Here is a 6,152-nt window from a genome sequence, read left to right as displayed (position 1 = left end):
GGAAAACCTATTACGTAACACCCACAGGAGATTTGTTTGTGTATGAATGTTTGCTCTTGCACATCAATCTGTGCAGACAAATGGGCCATTTAAAGTCCAATTGAAATTAAACTGCCTCGTTTGTCTACTGCAGTGCACATATCTCCTCTGTAAATCATTTATTTTTTCTGTGTTCTCCTTTGTGGAAAAACCTGAGAACAATCAAAAACCAAAAAGGCAGAAATTTATTATTATTTAAATTATTTGGTTTCACGATGGCGCTCCCTAGTTTTATATGAATTCAATTTAAAAAAAAAAAAAACAGTTCCATCATCTGCTTACATAGCTGGAGTTCTTATTTAGATACAGCAAATCAAATCTTTGCATAAAGCGAAAATGTGGCGTTCGATCATAGACAGAGCGGCCGGTCACACTGAGCCTGATTGCATCCTGCTACACAACAAAAGACCCACATTAGCTTTCCCGCTTAAGTCTCCTTCTTATCTAACGTACAAATACAAATACACATCCTGTCCTGCACCTTAGCTTATTGAATGAGCCAAACAAACATGTGCACCACTAACAACAGTCAGCAGGCTAGCTTACTACCTGCTCAGCTGTAGCACATTAAACAGCATGTAAACCTGAAAATGTCACTTTGGATTCATTAGATGCTGGTATGGTCGTTGCTCTTCAAAATCCCTGTTAGCTGTTATCCCTGTTTGTTTACTATATGGCTAATGTCAATCAAACAAGCCTTCAACATGTCCCATCCAACCAGCTGAGACAAAAAGGAGCATTTCTGATACTTCCCCAAAGACCTTTTCTCTTTATTCTAATAATACAAAATCATTTTTGACAGCAAAGAGAGATGATTAAATGTAATTTCAGATGGATTTTAATCATAGGATTTTAACACATCATAGCAGAAAAAAGCACAGATGCAATTAATAGCATTAATATTAACTGCATTCCAATTATAATAGGTTCAATGGTTTCGGGGCCCTGCTATTGAGCATACTAGCTCACTGGAATGGCATACTTACTGTTGTGTCACTGAGCCAATATTAATGTTATTAGTTCCACCTGTGTTTTCTTAAACATGCTATGACAAGTCAAAATGCCTACAGTGAAAAGGGTCTGTTTGTTTTTATTAAATATATTTTGTCAAGTGAAGACATTATGGCCTGTCGTCACTTCCTCACATGAGCTGTTTGAGGGTTTCGGCTTGGTTGAAGTAGATTTAAGTTAAAGTAGGGTAAAGGTTGGGGTTAAGCATGCGGTTGTACTGGTTAAAGGCTATAAGGGCAAGGGAATACATTCCTCACCAGTACAGATGTTTGTGTGTGTCATAGCTGGTTTTGACATACTGTATAGAGCACATAGTGAACTACGCTGCATCTCCTTGAGGGAAAACATGGCCCACCAGCACAGTGAACACTTGATCCCAGAGGGTCGGCACAGAGCAGCGATGGGAAACATCAGTAACTATGATCTAATGTACATCTCAGTTTTTCAAGAATAAACCCACCTAAACCCCACAATACCATCATTTTATTTTGAAAATAGCATTTTTCCACTTTTCTGTGCCAATTGGCTGCAGGTGTACTGTCCAGTAACAAGCACTGTTTCCATCAACGCTATTACTGTAACCATAGCAAAACCATTGCCATAGCAATCACCATAGCATAATATAACATAAATGTGATGATTTACTTTGCAGTATCCTGATGAAAAAGTGTGCTTGCTTGTTCTTTACCTCTACCTTTGTCATTATTGTCTTTTAACAGCACCCCATCATCCTTTATCACTTACATATTAGTGGTGGTGGTGGTATTAACCTGCTGTCAGTTAACTAGAATACTAAGTATATTATCACCTTTTTGTAGAAAAATAACGCAATATTGTTTTATGTAACATATTTGTGTTTGTAATACTTGTTTGCCTTGATTTATTATATCACAAATAATTATTTGCTTAGGGAAAAGTGAAGCTTACATAAAATATTTATAGTTTTTTTTAATTGGGAGAAGGTGGCAAACAGGAATAGATTCATTTGAGAAGCTATAATGTGTCTTAAAAGTCCTAAAATATTACTTCTGAGTACAGAAACAACCTCCGTAATCCAAGTCACATCTTCATTTACAAGAAAACAAGAATACATATGTTAGAGCAATGGGATTTTGAGTTCAAAACACTTATTGTGCAAAACCAAACTGTGCTGAGAAAAGCAATGATGCCAGACCAGAGTTGAAATGTTTGTGTATTCTTCTTTCTCTTTTAGGTAATTGAAAACAGCAACCCATGTATTTGTGCTGGTAGGCAGCTCCAAATCAGTCCAAAAATATTAATACACTGTTTTCTCGTGTAGCCATCTCTCTTCTTGTATTTCTCTCTTTCTTTAAAAAAACTTTTAACGAAATCCGATCAGTTGTCCAAAAAAAGCCCAGCACCATAAAACAACAAAAAGAAGAGAAATCGAAAACTGTCCAGGTTTTTGAGGTACACTGTGGTGGTTTTTTACAATCTCCCCCTAGAGCAGCGAGACCTGAGACTCGGATGAAATAAACTCTTCCTCAGTCACGACCCTCGAGGTAAAAGCCACAGTCATTCCTCATCTTCCCCTCACCTCAGTCTGTCTCCTGAACTGGTTACAGAACCTCTAAAATGAATCACTGTTGATAAATCAACTCCCAGTTGACGTCAGAAAACTGTCTCAATTCTGCTGCAGATATTCTGATGTGTTAGGTGATGACCTTATATGTGATTGATGATATAAATGCAGAGGAACAGTGTAATATTTGGTGGTGATGCAATAGTTTTGTCTGTATGTGTATATGTACTGTTTCTCTCTTGAGATTGTGACTTTCAGTGTACATAATTGCAGTATTAGATGGTATATCCATTATGTTATCCTATACTCTTTTTCTCTGAGCTTAAAAAATATCTATTTACTAATTCCGGATGGATTCATTTTAAACCAAAAGGACCTCCTTAACTTCCAACTCATACCTCGGACTTGTATAAACAACATATTCATTACCTCTGTATGTGTGAAACCAGGTGTCAGTCGTTGGTTTGGCCTTGTATAACACAGTAGCACCACCTTGTGTCTGATATAAGTCAGACACAAGTAAATTCATGAGAACTGATACAGTATTTCTAGGAACTGAAAGGAACATTTGGCTAATTTTCAATCTCATGTCAACAGTAGGTACTGTACTTGACATAGTTTGTCATGATCACATGTATGCACTGTCATTCATCTGTTTACTCTATTCATTGCCATTCATTGTGGATGTATGTGATGTGCTATTGTGTGCAGCTTTGTGCTTTGTATTATGTGTCCTGTGTGTTTTTTTTGCTTTGTACTGTTTGTTATTATGATGTTATATGTTTTAATTGTGACCTGCTGAAGGGACTGCAGATGAAAATGAACCATAAGCTAACTCTGGTACAGTACATCAAATGGTAAACATTTATGTTTATTTCATTTAGGTTTAACCCTGTACATGGTCCCACTAAATAAATAAATAAAAGATTCTATGCACAACTAATGAGACAGTCACAGACCAAGCAGTAAATTTTCTGAGTTCAATTTTATTCTTTCTTTGTTATTTATCTGGAAAAATAAATAAAGGTATCACTTCCAATTCCCCCTGCCTTTTTTTACTCTGCAGGGCCAATGTGCTATTTTCCCTTTTTAAAACCTATTTGACCAGGTTGTGTCACCCTCACTATGAGTGTGACCCAAAATGACACTCATAATGATATATAATCATTTTCAGAATCTTAATCTGCCAAATAGATGCATTGGAGTAAAAAGTACACAATTTATCTCCAAATGCAGTATAGTAGAAGTATAAAATAGCATTGACTAAATAACTAACACTGCATGTAACTTGGTGCAGGGTAGAGGTGCCCCTTTTACATTTTCACCCTTGCCCCATGCAGAGTCTCTGTGTCTGTGTTTGCATTATCAGAGGGGACTAACATGCTATATTTACAATACTTAGAGAAATCTATATTTTATATGTTTGGCATTCATTTGACAAATAACAATTATTTATCCATCTATGTAGACAATTATCAGTAAGTATAGTATAGTATCAGTATAACAATTAAAAAAACATGTTTACATTATGCAAAAAGGACTAAATTTAATCCAGGTCCCTACAATTCCCTCATCTCACATCTTTCACTGAGCTCAAGTAATGGTCAGTGTCAATACCCTGAAAGTTATTAATGTCCCCCTTTTCATCCCTTTCACACTCTGACCAATAAAAAACAACATATAATAATAATGATAATAATAACAACAACAACAACAACAATAATAATAATAATAATAATAATAATAATAATAATAATAATAATAATAATAATAATAACAAACACAACACTTTGAGTTTTGCGATGCATTTCAGTGACAAATGTCTGCACTTACATGTAAGGTCATTTTAAATTGCTTTAGCTGCTTCACCTCTTGTTTTACACATAGAAGTCACTTTACTAGTCACAGTTTGCACTCCTCAGTCTGCGAAAACAGTTTGATAACGTCCTCTGTGGCTGGAAGAACTTTTATCAACTGAGAAAATAACTCGAGACGATGTCATGGTGATGTCATCAGGCTTGAGCTTGGAGACCACAAAGAGCCTGTTTTACAAACTATGGATGTGGAGATTGAGTTGTATTTTGAGAAGTGTAGGATCCAGAGTATTCAGAGCTTGATCCATACTAAGGGACAAACATTTAGGACATTTTGGCCATTGGTGCTTTAATTTTGACCATTCTTTTTTTTTTTTTAATCTGATTGTTGTAAATCTTCCAACTTTATGTGGCTTTATGCAACACAAAATCACTGGAAACCTTATTTAACTTTCAAGTTTTACCAGATTTGTTTTACTCATCTAAATGTAACCATTGGCTAAGACAACACAGGTTTTTATTTAGTTTGTGATATTCCTCTATAATCAAGCTCATGCTGCAGAAATATGATGTTCACAACATATAATTTGCATTAGACGCATTCACTCTGAGAGAAACACATACCGTTACGACCCCTACGTTTTCCTGCGGGAGGATCTGTGCTTTGCCATCAATTTACAGTGCTTAAAACAAATGTTCTACCAATTCTGTGTCTTATGTAAGTGTGCCTGATAGACGTTGCAACACAGCAACTGCACAAGAAGTATTGATTTTACCCTAGTGAGTCCATGGATTGTTTATTTTGTTATGACAAAGGTCAAATGTTTCACTATCGCTGCTATTGCACCTACAGCAAAAAAAAACAACATCCCCTAACCGACTATTGATCTGTGAAGACCAGAGATTTAAGGAGGCTAAATGGTTTTGGGGACAAAGTTTAAGAATGTGCTGAAGTGTTATCTGTCTCAGGTCATACCCTCTGCTTAAATCTGACTCATTTTATCATTGCAGCCTCCTAAAGACAGTCTGAAGAATTTTATGATATGATAATGATGCTTTAAACAACTCACTTGCAGAACAGTTGATATACTACAAACACTGGTTCATATTCAGTGATATCATTTTTCTAAGAGTTACTCTTGCAATATCTGTACATGGCTACTGAAGCATGATTAAGGTGTGGTTAAAGTTAGCTTGTGGTCACTTTCAGCAAAAGTTACATAGGTGTAACCAAACTCAGTTATTTGAAAGTGAAATTAAAGTTCAGCATCCCCAAAACGTCCGTTCTAATTATTCATTGCTATGCAAAACTGCACATACAGGCAACAAGATATGAAAAGTAGGTTAAAGTTCACACAGGAAGTAGTTTTGCAAATGGATCATTTTGACTTTTTCTTCACTTAAAAATGGGGTATTTTGATAGTTGGATTGAAACAGTCTTTCTGAAAACCATCTGATGTGATGCTGAGTCTAGAGTATTATGTAAAAATATCTACTGTGTAAAATGCTACTGTAATCTTCATTAAGTCTTTGAAAACAGTACTAAGAAGTTGCAATCTTGCAATTGTATAATTAATGCAAATTCAACCAATCTCCACAGTATTTACAGGGGCTTGAAATTTTGCAAAATTCCCACTATTTCTCCACGAGTTGAGATATTATGTGCAATCAAGTCAGATTCACTGAGGTTCTGCTGAAGGCATTACAGCACAAAGTAAGCCTTTCCAAAAAAGACTTGCTCTATC

Source organism: Thunnus albacares, chromosome 9 (genome assembly GCF_914725855.1).
Source record: "Thunnus albacares chromosome 9, fThuAlb1.1, whole genome shotgun sequence".
NCBI classification, from domain to species: domain Eukaryota; kingdom Metazoa; phylum Chordata; class Actinopteri; order Scombriformes; family Scombridae; genus Thunnus; species Thunnus albacares.
The sequence above is the reverse complement of the archived record's forward strand: the minus strand, read 5'-3'. Positions refer to the sequence as shown.